General features: G+C 42.8%; 1 protein-coding gene and 1 long non-coding RNA gene across 11 annotated transcripts in view; one reads left to right on the forward strand and one right to left on the reverse strand.

Annotated features, from left to right (window-relative positions):
- Positions 1–15,888, forward strand: part of celf6 (CUGBP Elav-like family member 6) — a 196,122-nt gene that overhangs the window by 128,918 nt on the left and 51,316 nt on the right. The gene's annotated exons all lie outside the window — the stretch shown is intronic.
- Positions 1–15,888, reverse strand: part of LOC131139402 (uncharacterized) — a 76,706-nt gene that overhangs the window by 32,597 nt on the left and 28,221 nt on the right. The gene's annotated exons all lie outside the window — the stretch shown is intronic.

The following is a 15,888-nucleotide window of genomic DNA, read 5'->3' on the forward strand; positions in this document are numbered from 1 at the left end:
ATCCTACCATAAATGATAAAAGTTTATTTTCAGCAGTTTTCCGATCTCCTCTTTGACAGTTTTACCTTTAATATATACTGTAGCTGCAGCTTTGCAGGCTTGACAAATGGCTTGAAAAATATTTTTTTCTTTATTTTCTGAAGCCCTGCATGATGTACGATAGTGTTGAGGTGCACCTCACTCTTTGAGATGCACTATTCAGTCTTGGATAACTAAAGTCAGAATATAATTGATGGCCTCCCTGGACCAAAACAGACGTACATTCGTTCATATTCTACCGCTTATCTTCACAAGGGTCGTGGGGGGGTGCTGGAGCCTATCCCAAATCTTTAGGTGGTGTAAACCCTGGACTGGTGGCCAGCCAATCACAGAGCACATATAGACAAACAACCATTCACACTCACATTCATACCTATGGACAATTTGGATTAACCTATTATTAACCTAGCATGTTTTTGAAATGCGGGACAGAGATGGCCGAGAGTGGGATTGAACTCGGGTCTCCTAGCTGTAAGGTCTACGCGCTAACCACTCAACCGCCATGCAGCCTTAGCTCGATTCTCATTCTGAAGGTCAATGGTTCAAGCCCATGACTGTGTTCAGGTGGGTTCCAATAACTTCTTCAAAATTTAAGAAATCTGGGCCTAAATACAAAATACTGATACTGAATGTGACCAATGAATATCTATAGCCATTTTTAAACAGAGTTTGCATGCAATGAACGTGTGTGTATGTGTGCGTACAAACACTACCGTTCAAAAGTTTGGGATCACTTTTTGGGCCAGTCCGAGATATGACTTTTTCTTGGCAATTCTGCCATGAAGTCTGAAGTCCTGAAGTTCACTCTTGATAATGACACTGGTGTTTGACGGCTACTATTTAGTGCAGCTGCTAGGTTATGATCTGTGAGGCGTTTTTCTGTCCTTGTTAGACCCAGTTTTTGCTGCTGTCTGATGGGAGTAGTTAACAGCACGGTAAGAGATTTTTTCAATGGGTTTTCTAATAATTTATTAGCCTTATAAAAGGATTAACTTGGATTAGCAGCAATACCAGAAGATTGATGCCGAGGACTGACAGTTGTTGATAGTAGGCCTCGATGCAAAAATGTAGATCGTTCTTTGAAAATAATCTGATTAATTTTCATTGTTTGTGAAATGGATAAAAAATGTTTATGAAATGGAAAAAATTGTTTGTGAAATGTATGAAAATGTTTTTCTTTGTAAAACAAAGAAATTTGCAAGTGATTGCAAACTTTTGAGCGGAAGTGTATACATATGTATTTCTTTTTGTTTGTATTTGTAATGTTTTTATTTTGCAAATAAACTATTCAGCAAAAAAATAAATAAAAACATCAAATGCAGGATTTTGAAACAACACGGCCTCCTGCAAGATAATCAAACATTGCTTTCAACACAACTGAAAGAGAAAAGTGAATTTTCAGTAGTTTAAAGTGCAAAAAACACACTCCTTGGGTGCTTGCCGCTACTACCTTCCAAGGCATAATTTTGCTGCAAAAAACTGGCCCTCACTTCTGTGTGATTCAAACAGAACTGAGAAAAAACCCAAAGAAGCAGTAAAAAAAAAAAAAAAAGCATCTCATGAATTTCCACCTTTACCATTTGAAGTTCTGTTCAAAGTTTAAACCATGACCCTTTTTACCCAACAAAAACTATTTTCTTGCACTCTGCTTCCTTCCGGTGACGACCATCATGGAGGTTAATGCCGATTAAGCCAGTTAATCATGGGTTGAATAGATGTTAGAATTTACGCCGGTGACTCCAACGAGACAACAACATTGGTTGATTTACACAGCCGATAAGATAGTCGATATCCATTGCCGTACACACAGACACACAACCCCCCCCCCCCCAAAGTAGATCTTATTTTCGTCATGGTGGCACTTTAATTAATGGACATCTAAAAACAGGCAAAGTCTGACCGACAAGGCTTGTGTGAGAGCCAATTGGCATTCTCACCAAGATAAATTAGATCTTTGGGCTTAAGAGGGGAGGATGGATGGGTCCCAATATCAATTACTAGCCTTTTTTTTTTTTTTTTTACCAAAGCGGAACTGCAATGAACGAAAATGCAGACGGCTCTCGGGTTGGCACGGCCGCGCTCGTCTGTTAGATGAAGTTTCTATATGGAAGGACAGGCCGGGATTGAAATAAGACCAAACAGACAGTCCCCAGCAGAGATATTGAGCTTTAATGGCAACAGGAAGTCAGCCGCCCAGCAAGGGAAGTAAACCACAGTCGCAGCTGACAATGAAATGAGATTTACTATGAAGCCGTGTGGTTAAAGGGAAATAGACGGTCCGGGGGCTGAGGGCCGACTAAGAGAGAGCGACAAAGAAGAAGCAGTATAGAATTCATTTACGGAAGGACCGGTCGGGCGTTATTCCCAGTGGATTGTCAAAGCCGGAGAAGCAAGGGGACATTTGTACCTTCACAACGGAGTCACATTTATCACTCGCAAGACATCAGCAATTATCCATCATGGAAGGTGTGGAGAGGTCCCGGGTATCTCATCGGAACAGACATTAGGGCACGTTTTTCCATTTAGAGGGGGTCCAGAAGACCCTCTTTTGTTAAGACTCTCCCTTAGAGACATTTTAGACGTCCCTGGAGACATGCCAGGGAAAGGAGTTATGTCCCAGTTCAGGGGCTGAATTTTTCCTTCGGAGACCAATGATGCTATAATGCTTTGTCCAAAGCGCTCCAGACAGGAAGTCAGGAAGTACCTCGATTATTGCAGTTAATCGGTTCCGGACCAAACCATGATAAGTGATTTTAAATTTCAAATAGAAGAAATGGCTGTGAGACAATTCTGATAAAGTAATTTAGTGCAAACAACCATTAAAGTCAGAGTGGTTAGCACACAGGAATCACAGCTAGGAGACCCATGTTCAATTCCACATTGTATGGAGTTTGCATGTTTTCCCCGTGCATGCTTGGGTTTTCTCCGGGTACTCCGGTTTCTAAACACAATCACACCAAGGTGCCAGTCGCTATGCTTTTGTCTTGATATCGGTGCATAACATTTGTGGTAATAAGGTTTTGGAAAATATGAGTTTTAGAATCATGGCGGCACGGCGGTCTAGGAATTAGCGTGCAGACCTCACAGCTAGGAGACCAGGGTTCAAGTCCACCCTCCCACATTCCAAAAACATGCTAGGTTAATTGGCTACTCCAAATTGTCCAGGAGACATGGATAGACAGTGACATGTTGAGTGGAAGGCTTCGCTACGCATCTTAAAAAGAAACACAGAGCCCTTTCCGTCAGCCAGCTACAGACTGGGTACTCTTAAATTTGCTTTTGCTTTCATAAGCTAACCTAAATGATGTTGCTGTTAAAATATGACTGTAATGTTAGTACTCGGTTGCAGAGTGGTTAACGCGCAGACCTCACAGGTCTCAATTCCATTTTCGCCCATCTCTGTGGGGAGTTTGCAGGTTCTCCCCGTGCATGCGTGGGTTTTCTCCGGGTACTCCGGTTTCCTCCCACATTCCAAAAACATGCTAAGTTATTTGGCAACTCCAAATTGTCCATAGGTATGAATGTGGGTGTGAATGGTTGTTTGTCTATATGTGCCCTGTGATTGGCTGGTGATCAGTCCAGGGTGTACCCCGCCTCTCGCCCGAAGACAGCTGGGATAGGCTCCAGCACCCCCCGTGACCCTTGTGAGGATAAGCAGTAGAAAATGAATGAATGAATGAACAAGTGAAATCAGCTGATCCAAAGTTCAAGACTAAAGTCTTTAAAAACCAAAATCTTGCCAAAAATACGGAATCCATGTATTTTTGATCAATTTGTTCTATCTAGATCAGGGGTCTCAAACACAATTTACCTGGGGGCTACCGGAGCTAGGCTCTGGGTGAAGCCGGGCGGCATCAGGTTTTCAAAAAAAAAACAAAACACATTTATTTAAAACTGGAAAAAAAATCAATAAAAAAACTATCTTCAATGCTTTTGCTTCTGCTATACTTTTTCAGTACTTCGGTTCCGGTTTTGCAACTAGCGTCTCGCGGGCCGCATTTGGCCCGCGGGCCTTGAGTTTGAGACCCCTGATCTAGATGGTTCTCTTGTGGATTTCTCTTTGGAGCTGTATAAGGACGACCTCTGGCAGCGCACCATTGCTGCTGAGGTTGGACACAGTATGAAAACGAGAGCCACCCAAAACATCTTCAGGGCTCACTTCCAAATGCTTTGGTTACCATGGAAATACGACATTGTAACAATATTTATAGGTCAGAAACATGGGAAAAGCATTAAAGTTCACTTTTATTAAATTTTGATCAGGAGTTCACGTAAGCAAAAGTGACATGTAACCCGATTAGCATCGGGGGAAGGAAAGTGACTTTCACATTCAGGTGCCCCTGAAGGCATCATCAGGCGTCCTCCAGAATGTTCATTCATTCATTCATTCATTTTCTACCGCTTTTTCCTCACGAGGGTCACGGGGGTGCTGGGTGCTGCTCAGCTGTCTTCCAGCGAGAGGCGGGGTACACCCTGGACTGGTCAACAGCCAATCACAGGACACATATAGACAAACAACCATTCACACTCACATTCATACCTATGGACAATTTGAAGTCACCAATTAACCTAGCATGTTTTTGGAATGTGGGAGGAAACCGGAGTACCCGGAGAAAACCCACGTATGCACGGGGGGAGAACATGCAAACTCCACACAGAGATGACCGAGGGTGGAATTGAACTCGGGTCTCTTAGCTGCGTGCTAACCACTCTACCGCCGTGCAGCCCTAGCCTCCAATGTATGTATTCTAAATTTAAGAACAGGTTTTAAACGGTATAGGCGAAGAAAGACAACATAAGAAGCCAACAACTTACCACTTCCACACGGAATGTGAGATTTTTTTTTTCACTCTATCATGTACGACATGTCATGGCTGACGACATGCAGTATGAAAGTAATGTCATGTGATGTCATGTTTTGTGTTGACGTCCAGTGGCCAGAATACTACTTATTATTTACCTTTCAATATTTTTTTTCGCTAACCACGAAATATCATTTATTCATAAGTCTGTCATGCGCTAACCACTAGACCGCCGTGCCGCCCTAGAGACTAAACTTTCAGTCATTCATTCATTTTCTACCGCTTATCCTCACGAGGGTCGCGGGGGTGCTGGAGCCTATCCCAGCTGTCTTTGGGCGAGAGGCGGGGGTACAATCACAGGGCACATATAGACAAACAACCATTCACACTCACATTAAGTCGCCAATTAACCTAGCATGTTTTTGGAATGTGGGAGGAAACCGGAGTACCCGGAGAAAACTCACACATGCACGGGGAGAACATGCAAACTCCACACAGAGATGGCCGAGGGTGGAATTGAACCCTGGTCTCCTAGCTGTAAGGTCTGCGCGCTAACCACTAGACCACCGTGCCGCCCCCCCTCCAGAATGTGCAGCCCCCTAAATCGGGAATGAGTCATACTATCTTCCATGGACCTCTTCCACATCAAGTCCACTTGCTTTTTCCCAATTCTATCCGTCTTAACTCCCACTCACAGTTACTGGGACACGAGTGAAGCATGGGACCTCGATTCATTGGCTGTGTTGACAGTGCACGGCCAGACGAGCCATACATCTCCATTCAAAAGCCACGGCAATTTGCTTCACTCCAAAATGGACCCAGAATGAGAAAAAGTAGACTCTCTCTCCGTCTCTCTCTCTCTATTGGTTTTCTTCATTCTGTGTCTCATTGGTACGGCGATGCGAGGAGGAGAAAGATGAAGCAAGCGATAGCGAGGCGTACCAGGCCCCGTGGAGGAATTTGAGAGATAGAGGGCGGAATGAGAGAAAGGGGCAGCGACAACACGGATGAAAAAGTTAACGGAGAGTGATAGAGGCAGCTGAGTGAATCTCAGTAGTAAATCATCTGAGTGACGCCGCCGCCGCCGCCCCTCCCCCCCTCGGTCCCTATTGCCTGCACGCTTCGCTTAGGGAATCTTCTCCCCCTGACCTTGTCTGTGAAGAAAAAAGATGGGAGCCAGATTATCAATGATTGGAGATGGCCATTATCTAAACACAATCAGACCAAGGTGCCGCTTCGCTCACCAAAAGTGTGAGTTTGGGAGACGGCGGTGATGAGAAACCTCATGACGGGTCAGACCGTACCGGCATCTACTTATATTAACTCTGATACGCTTCTGGAAGGGCCATCAACACGGACCTTTTCTGGGGTGCCAAGTCGCTATGCTTTTGTATTGATATCGGTGCATAACATTTGTGGTTATAAGGCTTGGAAAATATGAGTTTTAGAATCATTAGACAGATTGTTTAATGGAAAAATGGACCGGGTTTATGTCCAATCCTTATCCGTGTTCTATGCAAATATATTTTGCTTGATGGCGGCCATGTTTTTCCAACCATTCATTCATTCATTTTCTACTGCTTATCCTCACAAAGGTCGCAGGGGGTGCTGGAGCCTATCCCAGCTGTCTTCGGGCACACCCTGGACTGGTCGACAGCCAATCACAGGGCACATATAGACAAACAACCATTCACACTCACTCACCAATTAGCCTAGCATGTTTTTGGAATGTGGGAGGAACCCGGAGTACCCGGGGAGAACATGCAAACTCCACACAGAGATGGCAGAGGGTAGAATTGAACCCGGGTCTCCTAGCTGTGAGGTCTCCGCTCTAACCACTCGAATACCGTGCAGCTCGTTTTTCCAACCATTCATTCATTTTCTACTGCTTATCCTCACGAGGGTGGCGGGGGTGCTGGAGTCTATCCCAGCTGTCTTCGGGCGAGAGGCGGGGCAGCACCCCGGACTGGTGGCCAGCCAATCACAGGGCACATATAGACAAACAACCATTCACACTCACATTCATACCTATGGACAATTTGGAGTCGCCAATTAACCTAGCATGTTTTTGGAATGTGGGGGGAAACTGGAGTACCCGGCAAAATTATTATTGGCAAAAGACAGTAGCTACCACCAAGTACTATATGTGGTCTTTTTTCTACCATCTAGCTTCATATTATACGGTTCTTAACACTTTCTTCTGCACTATTGCACTCAATAGTCTCTATTTTGCTGCCCTCAGTGTCCTTATGGATAAAATGTGTCTCCTTACCTTGGCCAAGGGTCGTATGTTGAGAAGACACTCGATTTTTGTGTAGCTAACTACATGAATGGATGGTTGTCCGTCTCCTTTTGAACTTGGGTCTCCTAACTGTGAAGTTTACGTGCTAACCACACAACCCCCGTGCAGCTGAGCTAAAAATCAGATATTGAAATATTCACTCCATGCCAGTAGCATGGCGTTGCCTGCCTTCTATTTGTGCTCATCTTAGAAGCATGCTGAGATGACACGATATGATCCTATGCTCCACTACTCCAAGGTCGAAGGTTAAGTCTGTGGTCCGCTTTCTTTCCGCCCTCCTCTTGAATTAAAATGTCTCCTTCTAACAGAAACGCGCTAAGCAGGAAACTGATTTATTGTTTTTTATCTAAGAACATTAATGGATAGATGTCTCTATTGTTTATCAACGCCAGTTAGAAGCCGTTTATTAACTTCGGCTTCTAAAATAGCAAGAGCACGACGGTGCCTGAATTCGACTCCCAGTAGTCTGACGTGAGCCTGTTTAATATCCTAACCCTTTTTTTTTTGTCTATCTAGCCAAAGGGAGTCTCTGTGAACGGGTCGCGTTTGTCCTTGCCAACTTGCTCTTCACAAGGCCGACCCCCAGTCGGGTAGTCGGGCAGATTGACAGGACCTTAAGATGTCGCGCACGGCGCTGTCATGCCCCCAACCCGGCAGGCATCGGGGATAAGAGAGGGGCAGGGACTCTCTGGCTGGCTCAGTCTGGCGGGCCACACGGGAGTGGCTGTCTGGAGGCACCTCACGCCTTCAGAGGACCACTTTACATGCAAATGAAGCCAAACATCACTCTGTGCCCAGACGGGGCTGCAACAGCAACCATCCACTGTGGTGGACAGTTTTAGTTATGATAAGACATAGTCTGAGTGTGGACAAAACTGGTCTTTTTATGAATTTGGTGAGATCTCTAAGAAGGAAAACCTGCAACAGACAATTCCTTATAGGTTCCTCTGCCTGTTTTGCATGCAGACCAGAAGGTGCGACGCTCCCCTTGGTATACAAATGTGACAGGTCTACTTGTAAGAGCATTGCATTAACATGTAAACAGCCTGTATCTTCTTGTTGACAATTCAAATGTTTGTTCTTCATCCTCTGAGAAATGACACTGCATTTTACCTACAGGATGCCGCACACTTTCACCGTATCGCTCATTATTTTTGATTTATTCACATTAATAACTTCAATACAGCGCTTGGATTAGACAGTGAATGATGCTCACATTCAAGTTGGTATTAGTTGGCAAACAACAAGCGGAAAAGTACACGCCGGATTCGAAATGCTATCAAGCATTAATAATGATCAATATGCAAAAAAATAATGATTCTCCTCCAATGGGGGAAGGTTTAATTTGGCTTTCTGCCTTTCCAAGCAGCTAGTCCCAGCTAAAAAACTCATCTAATAGGATACCTCTAGAGAAATTTATCTTGAAGATTGTTTTTTTTTTTTTTTTTCCTTCTAGAAATCAGTCATTGCAGCACTCACTCACTTGTCTGCATATTTTAAAATGAAACAACAATCTTTGGACCGGAATAACCTCTGACATCAAACACAATGCAACTAAAAAAATAATAAACTAAACTAAAAATCATTCATTCATTTTCTACTGCTTATCCTCACAAGGGTCATGGTGGTGCTGGAGCCTATCCCAGTTGTCTTCGGGTGAGAAGCGGGGTACACCCTGGACTGGTCGCCAGCCAATCACAGGGCACATATAGACAAACAACCATTCACACTCACATTCATACCTATAGACAATTTGGAGTCGCTAATTAACCTAGCATGTTTTTGGAATGTGGGAGGAAACCGGAGTACCCGGAGAAAAACCCACGCAGGCACGGGGGAGAACATGCAAACTCCCCACAGAGATGGCCAAGGGTGGAATTGAAGACCTGTGAGGTCTGCACGCTAACCACTCGACCGCCGTGCAACCGAGTACTAACATTTAGGTTAGCTTATAAAAACAAAAGCAAATTTAAGTGTACCCAGTCTGTAGCTGGCTGACGGAAAGGGCTCTGTGTTTCTTTTTAAGATGCGTAGCGAAGCCTTCCACTCAACATGTCACTGTCTATCCATGTCTCCTGGACAATTTGGAGTAGCCAATTAACCTAGCATGTTTTTAGAATGTGGGAGGAAACCGGAGTACTTGGAAAAAACCCACACATGCACGGGGAGAACATGTAAACTCCACACAGAGATGGTCGAGGGTGGAATTGAACTCGTGTTCGTTAGCTGCAAGGTCTGTGCGCTAACCACCGCCATGCAGCCCGATCCTCCAATGTATGTATTCTAAATTTAAGAACAAGTTTTAAACAGCATGGGGAAGAAAGACAACATAAGAAGCCAACAACTTACCACTTCCACACGAAATGGGAGGAGCTCTTTTTTTCTCACATCATGCCGACATGTTATGGCTGACTCCATGCAGTGTGAAAGTCATGTCGCAAGTCATTAACTCTGGTCTCCTAGCTGTGAGGTCTGCGCGCTAACCACTCGACCACCGTGCAGCCCAACTAAAAATCTGCTATTTAAAATATGAAAGTGTCACCATCATCCAAAGTCCAGCTGGGATAGACTCCAGCATACTTCCACAATCCTATTGAGGATAAGCGGCATTTGTTTATTTACTGAAATACCGCTAGTTGCGTTGGATAGTTTTTGTACATCGAATGATGTCGATGTTAGTGGTTGGAAGACGCTTGGTATGATGGATTGTTTATGATGATTGGATTGATATAGACTCAAGTTTTTACCCCAAATACGGATACTTGTATACCTCAACTTTTTGTATTTTACATTTAAACTGCACCTTATATTTGGATTTATGATAAGTAATTATGCTGCAATGGAGAAAAGTGCCAGACAGAGTTTCACTATACTACGTGACAGTGACAATCAAGTTTCCGTTGTATTGCATCTACGTGGTCTTATGGTTCTTTTTAGTATGATAACTAAAGAGTACAATAGGATTAGCAGACACTATTGTGTGACTTGAGGATTCATTTGCATTGGAATGATTTAGATGTCAACATACTGTGTTATACAGATATATACTGTAACTACTAGGGATGTGATGGTGTTAAAATGTTAAAATACCATGACCTTATGGAACTGTGGTTTTCTCCTGTCCAGCCTGAAAAACACAAAAAGGTTGCTCTGACTCGGAGGATCTCATCAAATATGTTGCTAACAGTTCCTGGTTCTGACATCAAGGTGCGGCGCACCTGGTTTTGAACAATTCTCTTCATCCCACAGCTTGTTTTCTGCTCTTTCTCGTGAGATATACTATTAGATAATAAGATAATAATTATTCCTATAATAATAATAATATATATTACATTTTATATATATAATATATTAAATAATATTAAATAATATATTATATATTAAATAATAAATAATAATTATTAGATAATAAAAAAATTATACAGTTTATAGTACAATATACTGGAATTAATGAATCAAAGATAATGTCAATTCCTACTTTGGTGTGTGTGAGTTGGGCTTGTTATTGGAATAGAAATGCATCCCCTAACAAAAGCCAGTTCTGTCAGATCAATGCAATCTTCTTCTACATGCGTGAAATGCTCATTATCCCAAAAAATAACAGGACAGTAAAAAGGCAAATGGCACCATTTTAATTCCAAACCGACATCGCAGTGCCTGTCACGCAATGGCGGCAGAGTAAATGATGCAAAACGAAGCCCGACTCAATATTAAAAAAGCACTTTTTAAAAAACATTTTATGCAGCCATTCTGCGCACCTTCATGTGCGGATGCATCCGGTGGCGAGCCTCCTAGGCACACCAAAAACAACAACAAACCAAAAAAAAAACAAAAAAAAACAGTCTTTCCAAATGAGTCCATAAGAAGCACAACTTCTCTGCTGTGCAGCCTGGAACATTACATCCGAAATGCACCCGGCGGCCTGGTAGGCATCTTTTATTATGGGGTGCAGCTGTCCATGCTTTGTGAACACTTGCTAGTACCAAACCTCCCCGACTATAGCCAGAAGGCATTATGGGATGGAATCATGAAAACAAAAAGTTATTTACCACGGCACAGGAGTCGCGTTAATAGCAAACAAAAACCAAAACAAAACAAAAAAAAGCTTGAAAACTAGCCCGTGTAACTACTAATTATTTGCCTGGAGTGAGGAAACGGGGAGTGAAGGATGACAATAAAAGGATAAAGAGAAAGCTATGACACACGGAGAACTTTATATCAGCGAGAGACGCATCAATCTTGACAGCATATGGCTTCTGTGCAAAAATCTATTAATGTTTAATATACCAGGGGGAAGGAATAAGAAGGCTTCCCGAGACCAGAAACTGTCAGATGTCTGGAGTTTCCTATGTAACTTTTCATCTATTATTTGTATTGACATAACTTAAATAAGGATGTCCACCTGGCATTTTGAGATTGGCTCCCCGCTTTGATTTGGGGTGGATGGGGAAAACAATGAAAAATATGTTTAGCATCACAATTAAAACAGAGTTAGCGCCCAGTGAACGTGCACCGAGCACAAAACCGAGAACCGGACTTCATTGATAACCGTGTTTGGGTTACTTTGGTTTTGCCGAGCTCCATTTTGAGCACAAAGCCCTGATTTGTGGAGCCACTCCCATTGTGTTGCTGCCCTAAGTCTCCTCTTGGATAAAATGTGTTCTCATCGAATGTTTGAGTGTTTAACTCCAACTGATGCAATCGGTATGGATCGGTTTTTGCAGTTTCAAATGATTTTGAAGCGGATATAACCGGCTATCAAAACCGGTCGAAACTGGTCGAGCTCAGCCAAGTCACGACAGAATGCTAACATTTATTCATTCATTCATTAATTTTCTACCGCTTATCCTGGTGCTGGAATCCTGGACTGGTCCCCAGCCAATCACAGGGCACATATAGACAAACAACCATTCACACTCACATTCATACCTATGGACAATTTGGAGTCGCCGATTAACCTAGCATGTTTTTCGAATGAAAACCGGAGTACCCGGAGAAAACCCACGCATGCACGGGAAGAACATGCAAACTCCACACAGAGATGCCCGAGGGTGGAATCGAACTCGGGTCTCCTAGCTGTGAGGCCTGCCTGCTAACCACTCTACCGCCGTGCAGCCTGGAATCTTTGAATCGTCTCTAAAATATGTGTGTTTATTGGTTTATTTGTTCATAGAACGCACGCAGAATGAACAACAATTAACAACTCAGTATCTGTCTCCTTCATTTCTCCTAATACGAATAGTGCGCCATATTTCGGTGCGTTGTGGATTTCTGAGTCTTTGACGAATCTGGGATTTTTCAAAACAAAATATGGCAGAAAATAATCAATACTTGTATAAATGATGAGGTCTGCGCGCTAACCACTAGAACACCGTGCAGCCCAGAATGCTAACATTTAACTGCCATAAGACAACAGAACCACAACCAATGTTGTAATAGCAGTAGGGAACCAACTGTTAACGCTGATGAGTTGATTGTAAACAACTTTGCGGCAAGTATAACATGCAAGAGTTTCAAGCGCATACAGAGATAGATAAAGTTGTTAAAACTACATCAGGGGGTTACCTACAGCCACATCTGGTAATGCCAATGTCTTGTATAGGAAGAACTGTAGTCGTAACCGTACTAATACGAATAGTGCGCCATATTTTTGTGCGTTGTGGATTTCTGAGTCTTTGACGAATCTGGGATTTTTCAAAACAAAATATGGCAGAAAATAATCGATACTTGTATAAATGATCAGGTCTGCGCGCTAACCACTAGAACACCGTGCAGCCCAGAATGCTAACATTTAACTGCCATAAGACAACAGAACCACAACCAATGTTGTAATAGCAGTAGGAAACCAACTGTTAACGCTGATGAGTTGATTGTAAACAACTTTGCGGCAAGTATAACATGCAAGAGTTTCAAGCGCATACAGAGATAGATAAAGTTGTTAAAACTACATCAGGGGGTTACCTACAGCCACATCTGGTAATGCCAATGTCTTGTATAGGAAGAACTGTAGTCGTAACCGTACTAATACGAATAGTGCGCCATATTTTTGTGCGTTGTGGATTTCTGAGTCTTTGACGAATCTGGGATTTTTCAAAACAAAATATGGCAGAAAATAATCGATACTTGTATAAATGATGAGGTCTGCGCGCTAACCACTAGAACACCGTGCAGCCCAGAATGCTAATATTTAACTGCCATTAGACAAGAGAACCACAACCAATGTTGTAATAGCAGTAGGAAACCAACTGTTAACGCTGATGAGTTGATTGTAAACAACTTTGCGGCAAGTATAACATGCAAGAGTTTCAAGCGCATACAGAGATAGATAAAGTTGTTAAAACTACATCAGGGGGTTACCTACAGCCACATCTGGTAATGCCAATGTCTTGTATAGGAAGAACTGTAGTCGTAACCGTACTAATACGAATAGGGTGCCATATTTTTGTGCGTTGTGGATTTCTGAGTCTTTGACGAATCTGGGATTTTTCAAAACAAAATATGGCAGAAAATAATCGATACTTGTATAAATGATGAGGTCTGCGCGCTAACCACTAGAACACCGTGCAGCCCAGAATGCTAATATTTAACTGCCATTAGACAAGAGAACCACAACCAATGTTGTAATAGCAGTAGGGAACCAACTGTTAACGCTGATGAGTTGACTGTAAACAACTTTATGGCAAGTATAACATGCAAGAGTTTCAAGCGCATACAGAGATAAAGTTGTTAATACTACATCGGGGGTTACTTACAGCCACATCTGGTAATGCCAATGTCTTGTATAGCAAGAACTGTAGTTGTAGTTTATAGATTTGTATGTACGCCTCATGTTAGCTCGACGGGAAGGCCTCCTCTACAAACATACGAGTGAACATAAGGTTCTCTCATTTTCGCATATCTGGTTCCTTTTAATGGATCACTCTTTAAAGTCGCAGTGTCATCTCCTGAACGCACAGGGTGCTTTACAAGGTATTCATAAAATGCCAATTTAGGGCTTGCAAGTAGCCATGGGAGAGGAAGGAAGGAACTAAAACTCCAGCGCGAGCAGCTTTGGAGACAGGTGCAAAGAAGACTAATTAATAGCAATCAATACTCAGGCCAGGGCACGCACTGAGACGCTCTCAGGTCAGGCAATGAAAAGATAGCGGCTCCGAATTCATTTTCTCGCCGTGGCTCTCCCACAGGAAGGCTCTGAAGTACACTCACACTTCCTTTAATGCCTTCGCTGGGGTGTAATTTATTTTTGCGTTTGCCAGCACATTTGGAAAAGTTCATTACCTCGCTCATGGCTTGTTAATTAGCCTTGTAAAGCCACCATTAGATCTCCTCGGGCCAGGACCGAGATGAGACTTTTTGTCCCACAACATTAACACACTGTGGGGGGGGCCTGTAAAACTGCACTCTGCCCATTTAACAGGGACACCTCGGTGGAAATCTGAAAGATAGACGGACCGTCACAGCAAATTAGGTCACGGGCTACGGCCTTCCATCCTATTTCCTCTTTGCCGCCTCCAGCGGCGGTCAAGCTAATTTTACCCAACATCTGCTCAAGCCGAACATCCGTGGAAGTTCCAAAGTTCCAAAGTTAGCTTGACGCCAGTCCACTTGTCACTATTTACGTGGATGGGAACAAATGTTCTGAACTCTGAACCCGGAATAACGCTGCTCGAAGTACCGTCACTAATGTCATACTGCGTAGTCGTGACCAAAGTTATTTGGAGCTATTATTCACCCCGACTACTTGGCTTCCGAAAAGGGAAAAATAACGCAAGTACATTAAGGTTACGCCGATTTCCTTAATTTTAGGGAATCGACATATGAAAATCTAATACTCAACATATAAAACGGATCGTATTTACCTCCGCAAAGGTCTGAAAGTCAGCTACTGCACTTTTTGCACAGCCAGACTGACAGCAACCAATGGAACTGAAGCTAAAGCTAAAGCTGAAGCTGAAGCTGAAGCTAAAGCTAAAGCTAAAGCTAAAGCTAAAGCTAAAGCTAAAGCTATGGCAAAGAGCCAGGTCGCGTGAAAAGAGCAAAACTATGACGAGGAAAATTATGGAGTTCATGACCTTTGGACGACCACCCATTGCTACTTTTTCAAATCGTGTGACTTCGTTCGAGGAGGCCGATTTTTTGTGCCTTCATGACATCACGAAAACACGGAAAAAAAACGACTATTTGCAGGCCTCAAGCAAGGGGAATTGAAGATTTTTTGGCCTGTCTGATTCTCATAAACAGGATGTAATGGTAATGGTAATGGTTTTATTTCAATTGAACATGCATCAGATTACAATTGAATGCATCCCATAATCAGTTCACAGTTCCACATGTCCGAAAGGAGTAGGAAGAAGCAAAGCTTATTAAATCCTACCCCTCCATCTGGCACTTTTACAATCAGTAACTGTTACATTTGTTCACTTCCTGCTTTCCTAATATAATAATTCTTATTTTAAGTTCAGAATAATTAAATTGGAGAGGCTAGCAAGTTGGCCTAGCTATGCTAGCAGCGGTATCGTTATACAAAACCAAGTGACGAACTGACATTATTGACAAACTATCTGTGCATTTTTTTTATTGAGTGTGAGGCTGCGACAAATAAAGTTGCAAGCGTGAGTGATTTGATGAAGGTACGAAACTATTAAATTCCATCAGACTGCATCAACAATAAGTCCCATCAATTTGTATTTTTTTATTATTTTGCATTGTTTTCTTGCATGTAAAACTATAATTACACACTATAAA

This window comes from Doryrhamphus excisus, linkage group LG13 (genome assembly GCF_037039965.1).
Source record: "Doryrhamphus excisus strain RoL-2023G ecotype Guam linkage group LG13, RoL_Dexc_Guam_v1.1, whole genome shotgun sequence".
NCBI classification, from domain to species: domain Eukaryota; kingdom Metazoa; phylum Chordata; class Actinopteri; order Syngnathiformes; family Syngnathidae; genus Doryrhamphus; species Doryrhamphus excisus.